Source organism: Heliangelus exortis, chromosome 2 (genome assembly GCF_036169615.1).
Source record: "Heliangelus exortis chromosome 2, bHelExo1.hap1, whole genome shotgun sequence".
Taxonomy (NCBI): Eukaryota; Metazoa; Chordata; class Aves; order Apodiformes; family Trochilidae; genus Heliangelus; species Heliangelus exortis.
The window spans coordinates 94,480,767-94,503,621 of NC_092423.1; positions in this window are offsets into that span (position 1 = coordinate 94,480,767).

Sequence of the window (22,855 nt, forward strand, 5' to 3'; positions counted from 1 at the left end):
GATTTGAGCTAACCTAGTCAGAGATGAACCTTGGTGTTAATAATAAAAAATGAAACAACCAAAGAATCCAGGGCTCTGATTCCAGAGTCTCAAAACTACAAAGTTCAGAGGGACTTTGTACGCTGGAATATTTCCAACATTGATCTTTAAAGGCTGTGTATCAAAGTATTGTGAAGGAGGAGTAAATGGAAGAAAGAGACAAACTGAAGTGCTTACATCAGTCTTGGTAAATCTCAATGAATTTTTTCCACTGACCTGTTCAATTATTTCACTAAGGTGATAAAAATTGCCTTTACTGCATTCAGTCTGCTGTTCAGAGCCACAAACTCTTCTTGGATTTGGGTTTTTTCCTCGTTACTCCTATCAATGTAGAAAAAGCTAGTAAAGTAAGTGAAGGAAAATGTGGATAACAATACTGAGGAGGATAGAAAACAGTTTTCTTTAGCTTGTCTGAATCACATATGAATTCTGGAGAAGGAAAAAAAAAAAAAAAAGAAAAAAAGAAAAAGAAAAAAAAAGTTATTTCAACTTTTCCTGCCTTTCATTGTTTTGTTGCATAAGCAGTATCCCAGCAGGGAAAGAGAAACAAGGAAAGAAAGAGAATGTCCTGCACTGTGGGGAAAGTGGGACAAGTAGTGTATAATCGTAGTGTAGGAAGTTTTGTGATAAGCAAACCAACTTTGTTAAAGAAACTCAGAACTTTCAGAAGTTAGTGTTCCAGTTTCAGGAAAAGTAAAAGTGAAGAAAATTTAAACTCTGAAATATATTTAATTTTAATTTAATTAATATTCTTTCCATGACAGACATTACATAATGCATCATTATTGCTTCAGAAGCTATTTTCCTTTGCTTTTTCAAACGTAAGTACAAAGAATGTATCATATCCTGTACATTATGGCACTGGGATCTTTGTAAAATTTTCATTATCTGACACATTTTTTGTCTGAGACACAGACCATTTGGTCTAGTTATTGTCTTACGGATTTCAGAAAGCTGTGTCTATTGTAATGTAAATACAACAAACTGATTTAAACACAATTCTTTGTTTCCAGGAGTATTTTTGTTAACACCCTAATAATTCAAATGAAAATATTTTTTCCATGCCACAAATTTAGCTGCTTTTCAGCATCACATCTGCTTTTCAGTTCCACTCTTTCAAGGTAAAAAACCAAACCAAAACAACAAAACAAACAAATTAAAAAACACCAAAACACCCCCAAAACCAACAACAACAAAAAACCCAACCACACAATCAAACCAAAAAAAACCACAAAACAACAAAACAAACAAACAAAAAAACCCAACAACCTAAGAAACTTGTGATTGATAATTTATGACATGGGATGGGCATTAACTTCAACATCTGAGAAATTTCATCAGTTCCTCCAGGCTAGATATCTGGCCTTATCTCTAGTCATAAGGCAAAAATAATAATGACGGATCCATTGGATATTTATCTCTCGGACAGATCTTTTTGTATTGAGAATAAACCAAGCTGAAATAAAGGCAGCTGTTTTATTGTACATCTGACTGCATTTTTCCAGCTACTGTTTAGGAGTAGTGCTTTCATACTGAACTTAAAGCTTGGTCTCTCCTACTTACAGTCAGCAACAGCATTCAGAAGCAACAGAAAGACCCAAGGGGAGTGATTTTTATTGTATGTATATTGTATATATTGTATGTGTGTGTATTTGATTTTTATTATATGTATAATGCATACAGCAGAAAGCCCTATATCTAAACAATATGAGTTGCCATAGGATCTCAAAATTCCCTTACTCACAAGCACAAATTTGCTTAGCAATTGATAACATCTTTTTTTAACCAAATTGAGCACCACACCAAAAGCAACCTTTCAAACACTTTTGAACTTCAAGTTCAGCTCAGTCTGACCACATTGCAAATAATTTATACTACCTTATTTATTATGGGATTAACCTTCAGGATTAATTGCAGTGCACAAAGACTGAGAAGAACCCAATTCCTTTTTAAAAAAATTTCAGGAGAGACTCATTTTGGACATGGAGCTTTGACAAATAAGCAGATAAAATTATGAGATATCTGTATTTTCTCTTTAATAGTGGTCTTTGTAAAAGATGCAGAACTAAGACTGTCTTGATCCATATTCCTCATTATTTTATCATCATCAAGCCTGTTGAGTTTGGTTTCTTCTGGTGGATAATTTCTTTTTGTTTTTTACAGTTAGGAAGCTGCAATGATTTGAAGGATATGACTTACTTGGGAATGGAAAATAGGAACCCTGACACCAAAATGAGCCCCTTCCAAAGCCTATCATTATGTGATTCTATAAAATTATTTTGTATATAGAACCCTTTCTTAGGATCAAATAGGGCAACAGATGCTGGAACTGAGACAACTTCATTACATTGGAAGTATTTCTGCTGTTGAAAAGGTATTATACATGACCAATTTTCTAAGCTTGGGTTTTGTTTTGGTTTTTTTTTTAAGGTGGCAAGTTTTTCCTTTACTCTGCCTCAAAGTAGTCTATCTTGGACAGAGCAGACTAAGCAAATGAAGGCATCTGTTCCAGCATCATCTGTTTTAACATTAGTTAAATTGCAAAGTTTGGAAATGGCTACTCACACAGGATTTGTTCTTTCTAGCTTTTTTCCTACTCTCCTCTTTTAGGACACCTACTCTTTTAGTCTTAATCTCAATTTCAAGCAATCATTCTTCATCTTCCTAAAGCTCAGTATTGCCTCTCCTTTCATTTTTCTTTTTTAGCTACTATATTTCCTTCTTAACAATTTCCCCTTTGTTCCCCTTTAAAAATTACCAAAAATCTTTTACCTAATCTGCTTGGAATTAAACAAAGCCTGTAAACTCCACCTCTCCCTCTTTCTCGCTCTCATATTCTCTCATAATAAATAAATAAATTTTTTTTTAAATTAAAAATCTAGTTAATTTGATTAATTCTTGGGAACTAAAGAGGATTTTTTCCCTTGATAAAAAATAATAATCCAATTTAAATAACAATTTCTTTTTAATCAAAATCATCATTTCAGAATGCTGTTTTCAAGAAATGTTGCTGATGTAATAGGCTGCATCCCAGATAGAGGTCTTTACAAATTTCCTCATGTGTGAATCAGTGCTAACTGAGTCTAAGTGCAGAATAGTATATAAAGACAGTAATAGGAAGGATCAATTTACAGTCTCACATGAAGGCAACTTGACATCGTTCATGGCTACTGCATAAATGACTGAGAGCCATCCCCAATGCTGAAAAAAAGACAAAAGTTTTGCCAGTAAGCTTAGCACCACTGTCTTACTATGAATTGAATACATTTACTAGAGGTGACTTCAGCATTGACCAGTCCTTAATGAATTTCTCTCTGATTATTTATTGGAAAGGAACCAGATAAACAAACAGATGGGTATAATGTACAAAGTAATTAAAAGGGAATCATTAAATATATGAAACCTGCACTTGAAGCAGAGGTAGTGCTACAGACAGGCTGCTTACTTGATGTGATAAATCCTGTGAGCTTAACTCTGCATATAGTTTCACTTGGTTAATTTTGAAGTAGCTCCACAAAGCTTCTGAGTTTATACTGAGGTTCTTAAAATGTATGTTGGAAGCAGATTTATGTATCCTGGTGTATTTATATTTCTCAGAGGTGGTCAGAAAATATCAGTGAGAGATATCTCTGACACCTCTTCATATAGGTATAATTATTTTCTAATATACAACATAGACTTTGTCATATTATACTGCCTTAAGTTCCCGTAAAAAGTGAAATATTCCTGTCCATCATTTCTCACTGAATGACTGGAATACACACTTCATCAGTTAGACCCACAAGACATGATTGATTTTCTTCATAATACCTAATGCAAATTATAATCTCTGCTCTCCTAAGAGTATAAGCCATAAAAGGAACTGAAATGTCTTTAGGAAAGCATCAGTGCTCTAAGAACATTTGCCCATTCTACAACTGCTGCAGATAACTAATTTCTTTTCTCAAAACAAAAGAAACATGGAATGGGATGTTAAGTGGATGCTCCCCACAATGGACTCTGGGGCTAGGGATACCTTCTGCAGCCACTGGAGCCTCAGCCTGGGTGTCTCTGTCCCAAGCTGATGGATGCAGCTTCTGCTTTCCCTTTTGATCCTGTTGGTTGGTTAAGACAGGAGCAAAGCTGAGTGTGTAGCCCAGTGACACACATGCACAGAGGACACAGATATGGGCAGCTTCTCAAACGGCCACAGGCAAGGTGTTGCCTTTTAGAGCACCCTCATGCAACATCACCAAGACTCACACAAAACATAGGCATGTAGACATATACAGACATACAGGCAGACAAGGCCCTTTCCTATTCTTCATCTTGTCAGGACTCAAGGTTAATAGTGCAGGCAGACACACAAGACTCTCTAGTCCCCTAAGTACTGCACAAGCCTCTGTCTGGTATCCCTATCTGGATCCTAGGTGCTCTCACCCAAGTTTTTTGTCCTTGAGTCTCCTATTCACTGGCTGATCCACCTTGAAGTTTGCTAGTGAATTACACGCACACCCCCATGCACACCAAGTCTGAAGAAGATGCAAAGCCTCCAGCAACCTCCAGCAGCCAGCACCAGGCATATGGGCTGGGACCCACAGTCCTGCTGCCACTTCTGTTACTGAGTCTCTCACTTGTTTTGCTCACTCCAGTCCCACCAGAAACTTCCCCAGTCCCATTCCAGTGGCTGGAGCTGTGACCTTCATTTGCTCCAGTAGATGACACCCCAGGCCACAGGGTGCCCATACCCCTGCTCTGACTTCAGTTGCTGGCACCACATCTACTCACACAGTTCTCATCAGTAGCTGGCACAAAGTTTTTACTCACAAATGAGATAGACAGTGAGATTACACAGAGATACTGAAAGGAGTTAATCAGAAGATAGTAGAGATACTATCTGACTTGATCAGACAAGTGTACTGACCTCAGTTTACCTACAACTCCTTATGTGTGCCTTTCTATTTAATTTCTTCTTTCTTCCTCCCCATTCCTTCCAGCTACATGGACATTTAGATGTTTTTCACTGTCCCAAATCCTCATGGGTCTCTTGTTTCACCCTCTATATCAGTACAAGGTTCAGGGTGGTTCTCTCCATAGATGTGTCTGGAGTTTCTTGATGGTCCAACAGTTAACAATTCAGGTGTCTGGTCTTTAGCATTTCCTCTGCTATCCTTTGTCTGCCAGGTTTGTGTCTTTGTGTGTTCCTGTTCATCACTTTTACCTTTATTTTTTATCCTCTTTGCAATTAAGATTCCTTGACTGGATGACCCTAATGACACAGATGCTCTCACCTTTCACTTACTCCTACAAAGGTAGCAAGCTTGGTCAAGCAGCTAGTCCCCATGTCTAGCCCAAGGGTCACTAGCTATTCTAGACATCAAGAGAGCAGGACATTGAGAATACTAAAGTTTATATTATTGTGTCCCTGGTTTTTTGAAAAGGAAGCAGAATATTTACTCTGCTGAAGAAGGGGTAAGGGTTTTTTTTATGACACAAAAAACTTCTGGAGAATTCTCTAAGGACAGTTTTCTCATCAACTAGGAACTCAAAAGCATAAGGACAATGTATAATGCTGGAATAAGACCATTATTCTGACATACTTGATTGGGTTCTAAGTTTCTGTGATGCTGTGTTTGTTTTCAAAGAATGTCCCATGGCATGCTGTCACGTATAGTGCAGACAAGCACATGTCAATAGTCGTAACAGAAATAAGTGGACTCTCCACTACAGAGCAGTTTTTGTCCATATCCTATGAAGTAAAGAAATATTAAATCTTCCTCTATGAATTACTTCCTAAACATAGCTTCATACTTAAAAGAACAGCAACTGAAGCAGTACAAACTTTAACTTAAGGCCATATCAAACATAATTTACATCAGAGAGTAAAATTCTCTGTTTTTTAAAAAAGGATCTTATTTGAATGTTTTCCTGTGCTATTTCTTATTTCACATATACAGATATGGGAACATCACAGGAAAAAAAAAAGAAATTAAACAAAAATAATCTCATAGACAAGATCTTTGAACACAAGAAATCTGTGCATTAAATAGCAGAAAAGGTTCGATTCAGTATTGAGTCTAAATGCTCACTTCTAATATAAATGGAAATGAGATATAAATGTGATTAGGGTTTTGTACTGTTTGTTCTTCAATTTTTATTTTATTACATACCAGCAATTATTTTTAAGAAGTGCTATTAAATTTCTGATAAAAGTTCATGGTTGTCTTAAATCAATCTCATAATGTATCTCCACTTCAATCTGTGTAACACTCAGTTTATCAGATGTCTGTGCACAGCTCAGGCCTGGATTTACAGTTAATAATATTTTTAGCAGAAAGGATGTTCAGATACAGGTGGAACTCCTCAGAAATAGCTGCAAGATAGGACAAGTGCAGAACAACAGGTGGTGTGTTGTTTAATAAATGTAAAAAAAGAATGCTATGACTAATGTGTGTACTGTATCTGGTTTCTTTTATTCTCCTTTGACTTACAGAACTTTCCCAGGCTTGACTGGACAGAGGCCAGCCCACTGAAGTAGGTGGCAACCATGCTCACAGGTCATCAGGTCAGAAAAAGGCCTGAAAGCATAGAAGATACGGAAAACTGAAAATACTTCAAGAGAGGGGGGATGCAGGGCAGCCTGGGCATGCTTTGGCATTGGATCACCAGAAGAAAGCTATGAAGAGCATTTGTAGCATAGAGAAAAGGCTGATATAAAAATAAGCCAGGCCCATGTGTGATTAGCTTGTCATCAAAAGTGATAAGAAAACACACAAGAAAGGAAGAAGCTACACTATTGGTTGGGTAGAAGTTACTACCATCTCTATCAAATTCTCATACCCAACTCCCATTAATGGAAAGAGAGCTGAGTTTCAGGACTGTGCTCTGCAGCAGAATATCTTCTTCCATTGGCTTTAAAGAAAGGAAAAAAAAAGCCTCTCAGGCTGTTTTCATTGTATGACATGATATGGCCCTGGGTTTTTTGTCTATAAAGAAACAGTGCAGGAAATTGAACAGTTAATGGTGAAGGTGGAAAGATCTGTCCAGTGGAACACTGGCAGAGCCCAGCACATGTCGCAATCCATAAGCCTGAAGCAGGGCATTTGTACTTTCATCCCAAGTGCCATTGGGTGAATACTCTGGGACACCATCTCATAGGAATAGCTCCTGTAGGACCCAGAGTGTGGCTGTAGTGCAAAACAAGCTGTAATGATGCAGACATAAAGGAAATATTACCAAAACCCAGTCTGTAGGCAAATCTGAATCTTACTGCCTGGACATCACGTCCTGTCAGTAAGGTTAATTTCAAATTAAATGATATATAGCATGATTCAGAACATTCTTGGTGAACTAAGAGAGTATGCTGAGGCCTGTGGCAAAACCATGTATGATATCTAAGTATCCTGGACCTTAATACTGCTGGAAGATGGAGGAAACCAGGGAGATCTGGAGATGAGCTACAGCTTACTCTGCACACAGTCAAAGAGCCAACATGGGGCAATGATCATTGGAGTCCAGAAATATAGTCTGAGGATTTCCAGCACGTATTCTGAGAAATCTGTGTTACTGTGAAACAAAGACTATGTGACTGTTCAAGGAAAGAATGTGAGAGAAAACATATATAAGAATTCATTTAGGTTTATTGACAGCCCTGAATCTGACATTTCTTAACCGAAGTTAAGCTTAAATTTTTATATTTATTATAGTCACACAGTAGTTCCTCTTACTCTAGTCAGCAGTCCTTGACCAAGGATTTTCATGAGAATAGGAAACAGATTCAAGGGTAGAGGAAAGTGTCTCATGAGATTTATTTTTCCAAACTTGGATGTGACTTTATTTCTTGTGAAGGGAAATAAATAATACATTGGCACCTGGATCAGGGTAGCCAGTCTTTCTTTTAACTCACATGCTCTACACAGCTTATGAGTAGCTGAATTTGCTTGACTGTGGTGAAATATCCACTGCTTAAACTTTGGAAATATCTTTAACCTAGCCTTGAGTTTAGCACTTGTGTCACATTTCAGCAGTATATCAGCATTTTCACTGAAGATCACAAGTCAGGAAAATTATTTACTTCGAAATTTTCAACTCATTTGAATTTATGCATGATTTCTTAGAACAAAAAATCTGCTCTAGTCTGGGTAGCCAGATAAGAACTGCAAAGAAGAGCTGATACTTGTCATGTGGAAAATTTAAGCCAATCTTCTAGGCTGCAAAAAGAGAGACAAACTTGTTTACAGAGGTATATACCAACTCCCATATAATTAAGTAAATGAAGTTATAAATGGGTGTAGAAAAATGACCCATAGTTTATTGTGCCTAAAACCTAAGCAAAACATTTCACATTTAACTTATAATAATTATTTTTCATAATTATTTTCTGCCAGGTGGAACTGAAGTACCAGGCTGCCCTGGGGTTATTTTTAGACTAACCAGCACTGGCAGGAACACAAGCACTGAAAACTTCAAAAAGAAATAGGTTTTCATTTGCACTCCAGCCCAGTTTGGCAGGTTTAAATGTAAAGGCAGTAATTTATGAGATAGCATTTTGGGGGTTTGTTTTCCTGATGCAGTGAGCACAGAACAAAACTAATAACTAAGGCATGTACAGTCATGAGAGGGAGCAAATATCAGCCTGGGAAGAGTGCCATGTCAACATTTGTCCACTGCTTTAGCACTGGGCTTTTTCCAACCATTTTTACTGCAATGTGTATGTCACATACACAAACTGGCCCATCAGTCAGATGAAAATTTAATGTAAATCCCATTTTATAATTTTTCCATAGCTTGTTGCTGGGTTTTTGTCCTTTCCGTCTGTTTCCCAATACTGGTATTGGAAAATTGCACAATAATGTCAGTTTTCACATCTTGAAAAACTAATTGCTGAACCTCTTGTTTTCCCAGGAAGGTCACACAGATAAAAATAAAGATAAATTAAATGTTTATTTTATAAAAAAACCAAAATTCTAATGATTTTATGTTTATAATTCTCAAAAAGGCATTTACATACATATAAACTGCTAGCTAGATTTAGCAACATTGTTCCTGGCCAGGTTACCAGACTAATTTTGTGTTTCAAAGTCAATTTCCTGTGTTAGTATGTAGGTAATTTTTGACGTTGTTCTTGCTGAAATGGGATTGGTTTTCACAGTTCCTGGAGTCCTATTATTTTATGCAGTTAAATCTGCAGCAAAAACTTAAGAGCTGCTATTGACAAAGTTTAAAATGAACCTAATGGTACAGAAGGTCATCCTAGTCATTCTGATCATGAAGTTCTGAATTATGCCCTCAGAAGACCCCTAGAGAATACGGATAGTTAAGGGGAAGAGTCACAAAGAATAAATCAAAGAGAAGCAAAACTAAAAACCTGAAGTTAAGGAAGCATGGAAAGGCTAAGCCTAGAGGCAAATGAAAAAGGATGGGATAGGGATGGGGACGTGGGGATACACAACCAGAAATGAAGCTGTAGAGAAAAAGCTGGCTAGGACAGAGCCTGGTTCTTTCAGAAGACTCCTTGAAGCTTATGGTGAGGCCTTTTAGGACTTGTCCCAGTGTTGTGTGTGTGCATGTAAAGCTGAACTCCATTTTGCATTTCACTCAAGAAATCAGCCTCCTTGGTAAAAACCAAAAAAATCACTATACCATCTACAACTTAAAAACATGTAGACTTTGAAAGGAATTGAATTTTCTTCTTTGTGAACTAAAAGGTGTAAAAACAAGGATGAGAAAGAAATCAACACTTCAATAGCAATTAAGAGGTTTTTTGAATGTTCTTTTGCACCATTAAACTTATGTCAATTATCCTTTAACTTTTTCTTTGAAATTTCATCTCTGATTTAAATTTAACTGTAAGTTTCCTCTAAAATTGAAGTTCTTTAGATTTGTGGCTATTGCCATTGGGAGATCGCATTTGTGGTAGGGATATCAGTGGCCACAGTATTAATAATATTAATGATAACAATATCAAAACCATTTTTTGACATTTTTTCAGTTTTCAATTAGTACAATACCCAAATTTAAGTGAAGGTAGTTAGTAGTCAATTAAAAGTTCCATACCACTGTGATCCCTTTTGTCAGAAGCTGGGACTAATTATCTTTTCCAGTTTGGCATCATGAAGCATAGTTTAATAACACCACCAAAAAAAACCAAACAACCAAACCAAACAAAAGAAAACAAAAAAACCCCAAGCAAGTCAACCACTAACACTGACTTATATATTATATATGTTATATGTTATAATATGTTATATTATGTTATATGATGGGGCACCTTACATTTATTTTTGCATTCCTCATTTTTTTTGTTTCTTCACAAACATTGTCACATTCACATCACATGGAAAAGATTGTGCAATCTTTTCTTTTGTTACTGAAAGGAGATGAAATTTCATCACTGAATTCTTGTGGATGAGAGTTTATAGAAAAAACATCAAAATTGCTGAGAGTATTGAGACTGCAGCATGTTGTACCAGTGCATCTATTGTACAGCCAGAAGCATTCAGAGTTTTGTAGCTGTAGTCTAGAGCTACTTGTCTGCTGAAGGACCACAAGGGAAGGGCTGACACATGGGTTCAGAGATATCATGGTGCTCTCACCTCACCCAGGAACCCGGAGCAAACTGCAGCCTCTGCTGCCTGCAGCCTTTGTACCTAGCAAGTGCATTTAAAAGGCTAGAGGCCAAACCACAGTGACCTCCCTGCTCTGCTTTCAGAGCTGATGCAGTAAGCATTGCTCCAGGATTCCAGCATTTCATTTGTTTGGTGTTTAGCACTGGCTGAACCATATTAGCCTGAGAAAAGACCACTGCAGGTTAGCCTCGTTATTCTTGTCTGTGCTGCTCCCTGCACCTGGGTGCTGTCACACAGACCCACTAGCAGATCCTTTCAGACTGACAGCATCTCTTCTGCTGAACTCTTGGAGTTGGAGTTTCTGCCCTTTTTTCTGCCTCTGTTCTCCTGAGCCATCTGTCCGCCCACACCCTGCCCGTGTGCCGTGACATTCAAAGCAGTCAGACTTTTGTGCTGCACTATCAGTATCCTCTCTCATTCCAGAACTGATTCTGTTCTGTTATTTCTGTTCTTTAACTGGTTTCTAGGAAAACTGAGCCATCTATTTTATTTATTTATTTATTTGCTTATATTCTTTGCTTAATCCATGTCAATACACAGAACAAGTATAATGTTGCTAAACATATCAGTACAAGTGAGTGGTGTTAGACGTAAACGTAGCTGTCTGTAATACACAGAAACAAATGATCTGAGTGTTTCTTGTGAAAAGACTGTGTTTATTTGTATTGTTCTTCCTGGTAGCTGCAAGGAGAAGCATTTTCCCCTATTGTAGTGCCTCACAGTAATCCCTTGACAGTAGCAGGCTGTAAACTTGGAAAGGCAAATCTTCCTCACCAGTAACATGCGCTAAGTCATTTGGCTTTTACTTTTGCATTTAATTTGCCTCTTATAAACCAGTGTTCAAGCATATTTGCATTCTCTAGAGGGAGGTTAGTCTGAAAGCTGGGCTCATCAGCTGGACCACAGAACTAGTTTACATGCCCAGGGCTAGGAAGCCTGGCAGGCAGGTACATGAAATCAGTGATGCATGGGAACCAGGGATCATGGGTATGTCATTGCAAAGCCTATCTGACAAGGAGATTCAAAAGATGAACTTTCAAGTGATAGACAGTCACATTGATCTACATCACTACATTGATATCTCATAATAAGATAAAAGTAAATCCTAGGAGGTCTCATATAATCGAAAAACCATGCTGAAATTACCAAAGAAAAAAGACTTCTGATGCCTTCAATTGCAGATTTTGTCATTGATCCTAAAAAGTTTTTCCTAAAAATGTTTTCTTCAGGGAGGGGGGGGGGAGCTATAATAAAATAAAGTTTTGAAATTATGGAGTATGATATTGTTCAAAAGAAAGTAAGAAATCTCAACCTGAGCATCTGAATAATACCCGGAGTGCTAGAAAGGTTTCAGTGTAGGACTAGGAAAATGATTTGGAGTTGTAAATCTTTTTTATATCTTCTGTCATTTGACTCAATTAATAGCTAGAATGGAAACTGGAGGCTCAAGGGGCCGCCATGAGAATGTGGACAAAATGTCTTATTGATCTGGCAATACTTCTCATCAAGAAGAGTTTAATGCATTGAAATACCCATAAGAAAAGAATATTGCAGTTTTTAAGTCTGCATTGCACTGAATAGGATGACAATTTAAGAAAAAGATAGCAGCAATGATTAGCATCTCCCTGAGCCACTTTTCACTGTGTATCCTCCACATGAAATCATGTGAATAAAATAGATTTTTATGAACTGCATTAAAAAGTACAGACTGTACATCTAATCTAATGACCACATGCTCGATGGATGGCAATTCCCATCTCAAGCACTCTCTTCTATTTCTGGTTTTAATTATTTTTCAAGAACACAGAGGATGCAAGGGAATCAGTGAACGTGGCATTTCTACTCATACTCACACACTTCTGTTTCTAAAAGAGACACTAGACCAACAGGGACCTGAAAGGCATATTTAAGTTAAGAGAGTTAAGTTAAGGGAAAATAAAATGGCTCCTTTTTCATTATTTCTTCTGAAGATAATTTCTTCTGAAGTAATGAGGGGGCTGTTACACTTAATTTTTCTGTGCTGTAGAATAACAGCTTTCCCACCAGTACTCATATCCTGATTAATTTTACTTTTACTGTTGAATCTGGAGGGGTGCAAGTTTACTTCTAAAATGGTATAAAATATTAATATAAAAGACATTTTTATACTGTGAAAGTCAACTAACTTCCAGGGACAAATTTATTTCTGTGCAGAGAGAAGGATGGTGTCAGAGTAGGGAACTGTAAACTTGGACCAAACTTACATAATTTCTGGTTTCATACTGTGTTTCAATGAGTGCTAGTGGCCACCCATAAACTATGATTACTTCTACCTAGAGTTGCAGAATAGTCTTGTGATATAGCCATTTTGCTTGGATTTGAAACTGGATGCAAAAAATCACTCTGAATCCCAAAGTTCAGACTTTTTTTTTTTTACTGTATTGTGTGAGTGTGCATTTCAGTTCCTGAACAGGGATGGGATGGGCTTTTCCTAGATCTTCAGAACTGCTCCTGCTCTCTATATGAAGAAAGAACGGACCATTCTCTTCATCTGTTTGGTCAAGGGCTACAGAGGCACTCTCTTTTCAAGGGATGACTGAGATGTATATTCATGACTCTAAAATTAAGACTTCACTGAATAATCCATGTAAACTGTGTCTCTGGACTGAGGAACGTGGGCAATGGGGTGAGCCTTAAAAAGCTTCCTGGCCCGTGTGCTTCCTGCAGAAGAGCAAAGACTAAATGCAATCCTTGTGCAAATTAAACCTTGAGGTTACTAGTGTCTATAGTGAGATAATATGAATAAGAAAAACAGATTATAAGAGAGGGGTGTGCAGTACAAACCTGCTCATACTGAGATTTGAAGTTTTCTGCACAGGGAGCTTTTCATTCAGTACTTATGCTTTGAGCTGACAACTCAAAGCCTGGCCCATAGCAGGTTTCCCACATGCAGGACAGAGAAAAACAGTTTTCAGTGAATTTTTAGCATTTAACTGCTGTTTAAAAAGCACTCTTTGAAGGTATTTCTAAAATATCATACCTATCATACATTTGGAAAACAACCTTAAAGCTCTTCAGTAGCCCAGTATTTTCTTGTAAACAAAAGCTCTCACACAGAGCAGAGTTAGTTTTTAAAAGTTTTAGTGTCATTCTCATTTTGTATGAGATGCTTCTCAAGGGGACATCTTTTAAAAACACTCTATCAATCTCTGTCAGTTTCTCAGAGCATTCATTAGTGAAATGTCACCTTCTAAGTTCCTCACACTGGAAGTTTAGACAGCTTCAGCTTTTGAAAATAAAAACTCAAGATAACAGAATTAGTACACTTAGTTAAATTAGCTCAAAGGAAGATTCATTGCAGAAGAGAGACAAATAACTATGTTAAATTACTGTAACTATGAGGGAAAAAAAATGTGGTTTGTTTTCCCTGAAAAGTTCAGTACTTTACCATTTCACTTTCCAAGTAGACCCCTTTAAATTCCTGCCGAATTTTAAGTAAATAGACAAGGTTCTCTGGTGTCTGAGGTCTCTGTTCTCCCTATAAGGCATATTTATGTAATTAGCCAAGATTCTAGTACAAGGCTCTTGTGAAAGAGAACAGGTCTCAGAAAAATAAATTTTCCAGTGGAAACGTAACGGAGAGTTTCTGAGTGAGAAAATGTCTGGGGGAGAACATTACCAAGATACATTCCAGATTTTCAACTAGCAGCCAGTAAAAATACCTAGGTAGTTCTGAACCACAGGGTCTGCACACAGCTATTAAATGGATGTTCTAATCAAATGGAGTCATTTAACTGATTTCCACAATTCCTTATAGCCCCTGAATTCTGTAGTCACTCATAAAAGAATGAAATTCTTCCCTGTTCACCAGGCATAGAGTAAGACAGATAAGGAATTCTTCTAACAGGGAAGCCAGTGTGTTGTGAGCTTCTGTAGCTGGAGAAAGGCCTGCAGAGCCCTGAATCAGCTTTCTAATATGTAATTTATGTGTCCTCTATCATACAAAAAGCAGAAATACCACGTCAAATATACCATCACAAGTGTTTCTTCATACAAATGAGGAACCAGGTTCTGTTAGTACGTTAGACAAGTACCAAATACTCTTTAGCTTGAATTCATCAAAGCACTTGGGTGCAGTTGTATCACTGGAGCACTAAAGAGTACAGCCTAGAGGCAAATGCTGTATAGGTATATGCAGGTATACTGCAGGTGTTTAGAGCAAAAATATATGCTTGCCATGAGAAACTACTTCCAGGATTCAGGATTAACATTCCTGGACAATTGGTCTTCTAGGTTACATCTTTAGGATTAAGAATATAAAGCTGATTCTTGCTGTGTGCCTATGTGCTTTTGTCAATATGACTGATGCAACATGGGCCAACAGGAGGTTAGATGAAGATTAAATTAAGGCATCTCTGCACTCAAGAGGAAATTCTACACTGAAGTTAATGATACAAGAATTTTAGCTTTAAACTTCCAAGTTTCTGGTTTTATAGAATTCTTTATCTTCTCCCATTTCATAACATTTAATATTTTTATCTCTTTTGGTTTTTTTGTAAACTGAAATTTTGATGTGTCTGATTAAGTCATCACCTTGGTCTGCTAGATACTGGGAAGATCTGTTGGACAATTCATAATAGATATGATGACACCTAGTGGTGCTGGAAAATACTTATTCTTAAAATAAAGACAAAGTGGAATGAGATTTAAATCCCAACTGAGCTGTGGTTGTTCTTCACTCATTTGAATATTCAAAAATGCAGTAGGCTGAAATTTTCTTTCTGCATTTATATTTTATTGGGGAGAAAACATTAAAGAAAATACTGATCTTGGTATGGAAAAAAAAATGCCTTTTTTTGAGATTCCTCTTTGCCACGAGGTCACACTGACCTCTTGATGTTTTAGAGAAAAATATTTATCACCATATGTAGCTTTATCTCCCTGATGAGATGTCAAAGCTCAATTGTCTGTCTTTGCTAGGAAAATTAGTAACACTATGATAAATAAAGATTACAGAATTTCCTCTTTTCTTGTAAGTTACATTACAGGAGGCAAAAAGGCTCAGCAAAGAAATCCAGTGTTCTTTTACTTTTCTCGACTTAAATTTCTGTAATATTATCTTTGAATATGATCTGACTACTTGTTTCTTACAGCTGGCAAAAACAGGTATCTAATATTGAACTTTCCCAGCTTTTTAAGGAAGTAACTAATAGACTATCAGGAACAATCTGATATCCCTTTTACTAGCCAGTGGTATAAAATGTAGAAACAATTGTCTAACTAATCAATATTTAAACAATTAGGGTTTACAGATATCTCTGTATCAGCCCTTAACATAGAACATGTATAACTTGTAGAACATGTAGAAAGAAGCAGCAGGGTCACACAAGGAAATTTATATTACTTAGCACTACTCTAGCCTTAGGACTTTACCAACTTTACACTCTAGTTTTTCCAAGAGTCTCTTGCAAATTAAAATGAAGAAAAACAAATCCTCCATTCCTCACTATTCAGCCATTTGATAGTAATAACACTCTGCTCTCAGCAGGTGTCTTAGATGCCTTGCTTTGCTAATTCCTACTTTCCATCCCCTTTGCCATACACAGCACTTTAGCCTTAAAGGTCTCTGCCACTTGTCAGGAGTAATAACAACAGAAAAAAGAGAAAATTGAGATGTTTAGGCAGAAAGTGAGAGGTCACAAATAAAACAATAAAGAACTATTTTTAAAATAGAGAAAACAAATATGAGTAATTCCTATTTATGGAAATTTGCTGGATTTTATGTAATGAGAAGGTGAGCATGGGTATAGGAATAAGTAATAGATCCCCAATTTGCACACTGTATTTTTCATTAGGCAATGGATAATAAATCTGAATTTATCTCCATCTGAAAACCTGTAGTAAATAAAAATTCTAAAAAAAAGTGTGGAGGAAGGTACTACATAATATTATTTTAGTGTAGCAGTTCTGAGGTGGATTTTGGAGTGTGACAAGAAATACACCAGGCTTCTCATAGGATGGTGCCACAGGCTCATGGAGCCCAGGGAGAAGATGATGTTAAACAGTATTGCCATTATCTTGGCTTTTGTTGTTTACATAGTGCAAAAAATTAGCTGCAATTTTCTCCTGTAGACAAAGATACTTTTAACTTTCTTGAGTTTTCTGGTGTGTAGCCATGGTACAAAAGAGAGAAACAGTCATAAAAAGACATGAATGACATAAAAAAATTGTAGAGACAAAGTGATATTGTCAAAACAGGCAGACTTTGGCTCCTTTTGCCTCTAAGTTTATATGGCAATTATCTTTCCAGCAAGAAGAAATGTAATAATTTTAGACATTCAGAAAAAGACTCACAGGAACTTTTTTATTTTAAAAATGTCATATATTTGCTCTTTAAAACTCCTTCTGTTTATTTAAATCATGGGTGCATCTAAGTATAGGGGCACTTATCAATAAAATGTTATGACTAATTATAAATTGAAGTAATTTGACAACCTTTTTTTTTCCACTAGTAGGATTTTACGCAGCAGTAAAGACAAAGCCAAACTCGTTTCCTCCAGTCTGTGACTGTGAACTGATCAAGCAGAGATGCTGTACACATGGAAGAATGCCTTTCTGTACCACAAAAACTGTGAAGAAGCAAGATGATGATAAACGAGGGTTCTGAGTCCAAAACAGTACCATATGGACTGCTATGAAGTAAAATAGCATCACCCTGGCTAGACCCAGTACAGTTCTAGTAGCAGGGAATTGCATCAGGAATATGACAGAAGGCATCAGGAGCAGGCTGGCAGGAACACACATAATGCAGAACAGAGTAGTTCTTTGCAGAAAGTATTTACAATCTAATCCTTCACAAATCCTAATGTGGTGAATATGCTTCAGAGTTACAGTGAAAACCCAAGTAACCTTCATATTCTCAGGAACCAATATGTTTTTGGGAGCTTGACAACAAGAACCACTTGTTTATGTACTAATATCTCACCTAGATTTTCATGTGAGGTGTCATGCAGTTATACTAAATAAAATTAATTCCAATGATTAATGTTAAAGGAAAATTAACAGATACACTATACCAGTGCTTGTAGTCTGAGATTCCAAAGGTATGACACACTCTGTGAGTGTCAAGAGGTAGCACGCTTCACAGGAAACTCTGGAAATAGAAAGCAAGACACTTCAATGGATGCAGTGTCTCCTTTTCTGTGGCCAGCAAGCAAGGAAAAAAAAGTTAAATCTTTTATGTATATCTGTTTGTAGATAATGATACAAGTACAAATGGTTGGTGTAGATATAACTAGTCAGGTATTGGCATTTTTTACTTAATAACAGAAGAAATAAACCATCTTTTCAGCCCTACCACCCAAAACTTTTCAAAAAACAAAACAAGAAAAAAAACACCAAAACCAAAACCAACAACAACAAAAAAACCCAAAACCAAAACAAAAAACAAACAAAAAAAACCCCAAACAAACAAAAAAACCCTAACATCTTTTCTTATTCTTTTAATGAACTATGGACAGTACTGACAGGCTGGCCTTTTTCCACTGGCATAGAAGACAGACTGAACTGACAGGATGCAGGAGAATGCATCAGTATAAAAATTAAAGCTAAAGCTTTTGATTTAAAAGAAGAAACCTGGAAGACTGACTGGAATTTATCTATCAAAGCTCTAGATCAAAAAAGTAAAGATTATGTGTTTAACTATAAATATTTGGATCTCTCAATTAAATTAGTTTAGTCATATGTTTATTTTGCTTAATCAAAGCTGGCATGGTATAGCAAACTTAGAGCAGTAGAATATCTTAAAATTCTTTTGTCATGTAAGATAGAAAACGTAAAGAATTTACCATGTTACTAACATGTCTGTTATCAACAGGCAGATGGATTACATTGTAAACAGGGGATACACCAGTAAATTGCTTCATTTGTATAATTAATTTTCCAAGGCATAAATTACATGAGTTCTAATTACAAGTGGTTTCAAAGTTTTAAGTTGAATCTTTATAAATAATCCTGATAAGACCTATTGATGATAATGGAAGAAGTAACAGGAAAAATAAAAACATTTCATACTTAAGCAGAGTAGATTTCATTTCAAGATTAAACTAAAGACAGCCACACTGTTTTTACATTTATTAATATTAGTAATCATAATCTATTAATCACACTGTCTTTTGGACTGTTAACTCCATATTCCAAGTGAATTTATTTTACTGACCGAAACAGTGTCAGGCTTTTTAAAGAGTCAGGCTTTTTTTGTATTCATTTAGGAATACAAAATGAGATTCATTTGTTTGTACTTTTGAGTGCAAACTTTTTACCATTAGTGGGTTGAAACCTTTTCAGATTATTTTTGCTGGAAATTTCATTCGTGTTTGTAAACAGATAAGTTTGCCAGTGAGAAGATATGAAAGTGAGCCTGTGCCTGTCCTGCATTTTCCACTCCTCCCTGTCCATTTCTATCTATTTGTAGTGATGCCCATTATCTGTCACTTAGGTTAAACCCTTGTAAGTACATGTCCTGCAGTCACAGAATAGCTCCTAGAAGGCATTTTGACACCTTGATTCATATTTCAGAAGTTTTCATGTCTCATTTCCAGAAAACAATACTATAGTATGATGGAAGTCTTTGAACAGGTCTCCACCAAATGAAAATCCCAGAGATACAAAGATCAAATTAGAAACAACCATTTGTCACTCATCTGCATCTCAAAAGAACCATGTTCTTCAAAGAAAGCAGTATTTCTTCAATATGCTAGATTGAAATTGAAAGAAGGAAATGAAGAAGATTCTTCATAAAGTATCACTAGAGTAAAATCAAAGTCAGGATCTTCAAAATAAATAGCTCAGGAAACAACTGGGGTTTTGTAGCAGAAGTAGTAAATTCAGCAAAATACCTGCGAAGTAATTCTAAGAACTGTTCTTCATCCATTGATACAAATAATGTCACTCTTCCCCTGTCACTGTCAGTAAGGGTACATTATGAAAATTTAAAGTTGTGTGGATGATAGATTTGTGGTAATTATCATTTCTGGTGATATTTGGAAACAATGATTTTTTATATTTAATTGACACTTTCTGGAAAGATAACAAAACCAGAACACATATTTCACAGCACCTCTTCTCTTTTAACAGATCAATCAGTTCCTTCTTTTCATGTTTTTTCTTACAACAGTGAGCTATAGGATGAATAGCACTTCTCTGAAATAACCCAGGGAATCTTTTTTTGGTGATGGTGGGTTTTGTGATTTTTTTTTTCTATTTTTCCCCTGAAGCATCTACACTGTTTGAATTTGAATAAGGTTTTCTAATATGTCTTACATAAATTGAAATGGGCTGTGGACATGTGAATGAAGGTTGTGCCTTAAGAGAAGATACGAGCTTCACTCAAGGTATATAAAATCAGTGTTTCATACATGTTAGACCAGAAAGTCTGATTATCTTCTTGAAGGAGACAGTAGTAATTGGGACACGAACAATTCTGCGTCCAATTTTTCCAAACCATTTTTTTATTTTCTGGAGCAAACTGCAGAGAAACGAAACAATCAGCAGCAAGTGAACAAAAGTCCTTCTTTTCATCATTGAAACAACAAAAGCAGTGTATAAATGACACTGAAAGTACCTCTGCTGCTGCTATCTGGCATGACTTCCTTCCCCACAAATAACTAATGCCCAGCATGGCACAACACCACAAAAATTTGGAGTACACATAACTTTTTAGTCTGCTTTTGCATATCTCACCCCATTCATTAAGTCCAATATCCCTTCTATAATTATGGAATATTAGTGTACAATGGGCTGACAGCTTTTAGTGGTATATATAGGTCACATGTGGCAAACAACATATTATAATCCTGGTTGATATATAAAACTTCGGTTTCAAGCTTAAGTCCTCAGTCTTATTGGCATTTGTCAAGCATTGGCAGGCAGGTTTTGAGTAGTCTATAAGGAAATGAGAAAAACAAGCCTATGTTTAACATGCATACATTTAATCTTCTGCCAGAAAATCTTTCCATGTCTACAAGACTAAATTAAAGATTGATAATGACTGGTCTGTGCAGGTTAAGAACACCAACAAATAAAAGCACAAGCATAAAACACAAACAGGGTTGCAATAATGGATGTAAAATGCTGTTCACATTACAAATGAAAAATTCAAGGGACTGATGCTTGATATTTACATGTACTTTTTGTATAGCACCAACTAGACTGACTCATAATTAGATACAATTCCCACGAGGTAGAAAGTAATTGCTCATTTGTAGATGAGGTACTTCTGGATCAAGAAGTGATTAAAATATTTATATTGCACAGCTTGTTCAATTCACTCATATTATCAGGTTAATTTATTTTAATTCACCATGCATCAACATTTACATGACTTTCTTCCAAAAATGGCACTTGAAATAGAATAACTATTTATTACCTATTTTGTGGCTTAATACTGCCAGTTGGGTGGTGGATGGATGGCTACTGCCTCATTAGCATTTTTTTATTTACCCTATAAGCATTTATTGTGTACTGGAAATGAAAAATATATAGGCACTTAGGATGAAATAAATTTCAGTCTGGAACCTCCAGAGAATATGGTCTAAATTAATAGGTTTACTAGTAACAAGTCCTGAGGAAAAAAAACCTAAGTTGTTTGGGGTTTTTTTCCTTCATCAAAGTGTTTGTATCTGAAGGTTTCATAAAACCTGATGTTATACTCCTACCATTATTTATCACAAATCTCTGCACTGCTGGGATTTGTGTTGATTTGTCTCCCAAAGCCATTGAGAAAGTAAATTAACTGGTATAGAAATCTAAAATCCTACTGGGTGCCTGAAAGCCATCTCAACCTATACTGTTACATATATGTATAAGTACTAACACAGGGAAATAGGGTGTAATGTATTTGTCAGTGTCAGGACTAGTACATTATTTATGATACAAATCCTCCAGATTCCCAAGGTGGGACTTATGTGCCATTAAAGTGTCTGAAAAAAACTGCAGCAGAAACATCTCTTCTGCAGATGGAAGAGATGTGCCTGAAGCCTCACTGCCTGGAGTTCAGAGCAGGCTTTACAGCTTGTCCAAGAAGATGGGTAATGGCTTTGGTTTTAACTCACTGCTCTAACTCAGATGTGTTTATCCATCTTGGTGTTACAGCCCCATAAATGTACTAACAGTGGGAAACTCCGTGTCTCATCCTGAGAAACTCCACCAGCCCTGGGGACTTTGAACTATTAAATAACTCTCCCATGTTATGTTCCTCATGGACATCTATGGAAAGGCAGTGAAAAAGCCATTTTGGGCACAAAGAAGACATTTTGTATTCAGATGCACATGGATTATAGAGAAGCAGAGTGTTTAGGCAGTGGTTACAGGACAGGCCAACACATTGAGGTTTAGACTTCCTGTACACTCAATAAGATGGTAATAAATAAATAAAATAAAATAAAAATAAAAGGTCTGGCTTTACAACTGATAATATCTAAAACCACTGTTAACCATCAGATTACATTAAGCATAAATGTCTCCAGTTGGAACTTATTTAATTAATACCTAAGCAACTGTTTGAAAGACTATTTTAAGAGACCCCAAACAAACAACCTTTTATAAAAAAAATTTTAAAGCCCTAATAAAGATAATAGGAAATACACTTAATAAATACACTTAATAAATAAATACACAATAAAAACAAAAAAGAGGTGTTGTTAGAATCAAAACAGTTACTTTCAATCAAAAATCTAGCCTTTTACCTTAATTACTGTGTTTAGATTCATTGTGATCAATAGAGATTGGATGACTGAAAAAAGATACAACTCCAGAACAAATCGAAACATATGTTTAAGTTTTATTGTACCTATCTCATGCATTTTTTGACACATTGGTGGTTTAATTATATCAAAACTTCGTTTACAAATCTTATTAGCTGCATAATAACTAATATTTTTACCAAAGTCACATAAGATAATTACAATTGTTTATTATAACTAGAACTTTTCACATTAACACCTTTAATAAGGAATTCAAATGGGCTAAGCAAATGAAAATGTAAATCTGTTTTACCATTTTTGTTCAACATGCAATAATTTTTAGGTGTAATTTTCAAGAGTAATTTTACACTAAAAATTCAACACAGTAATGTTGGGATAAATTTTTGAAACAAATTTTTTGTGCTACAGATTTCTGCAAGATAAAGAAAGCCTCAGAAAGGTGATCCTAAAAATCATTATGATTTTTAA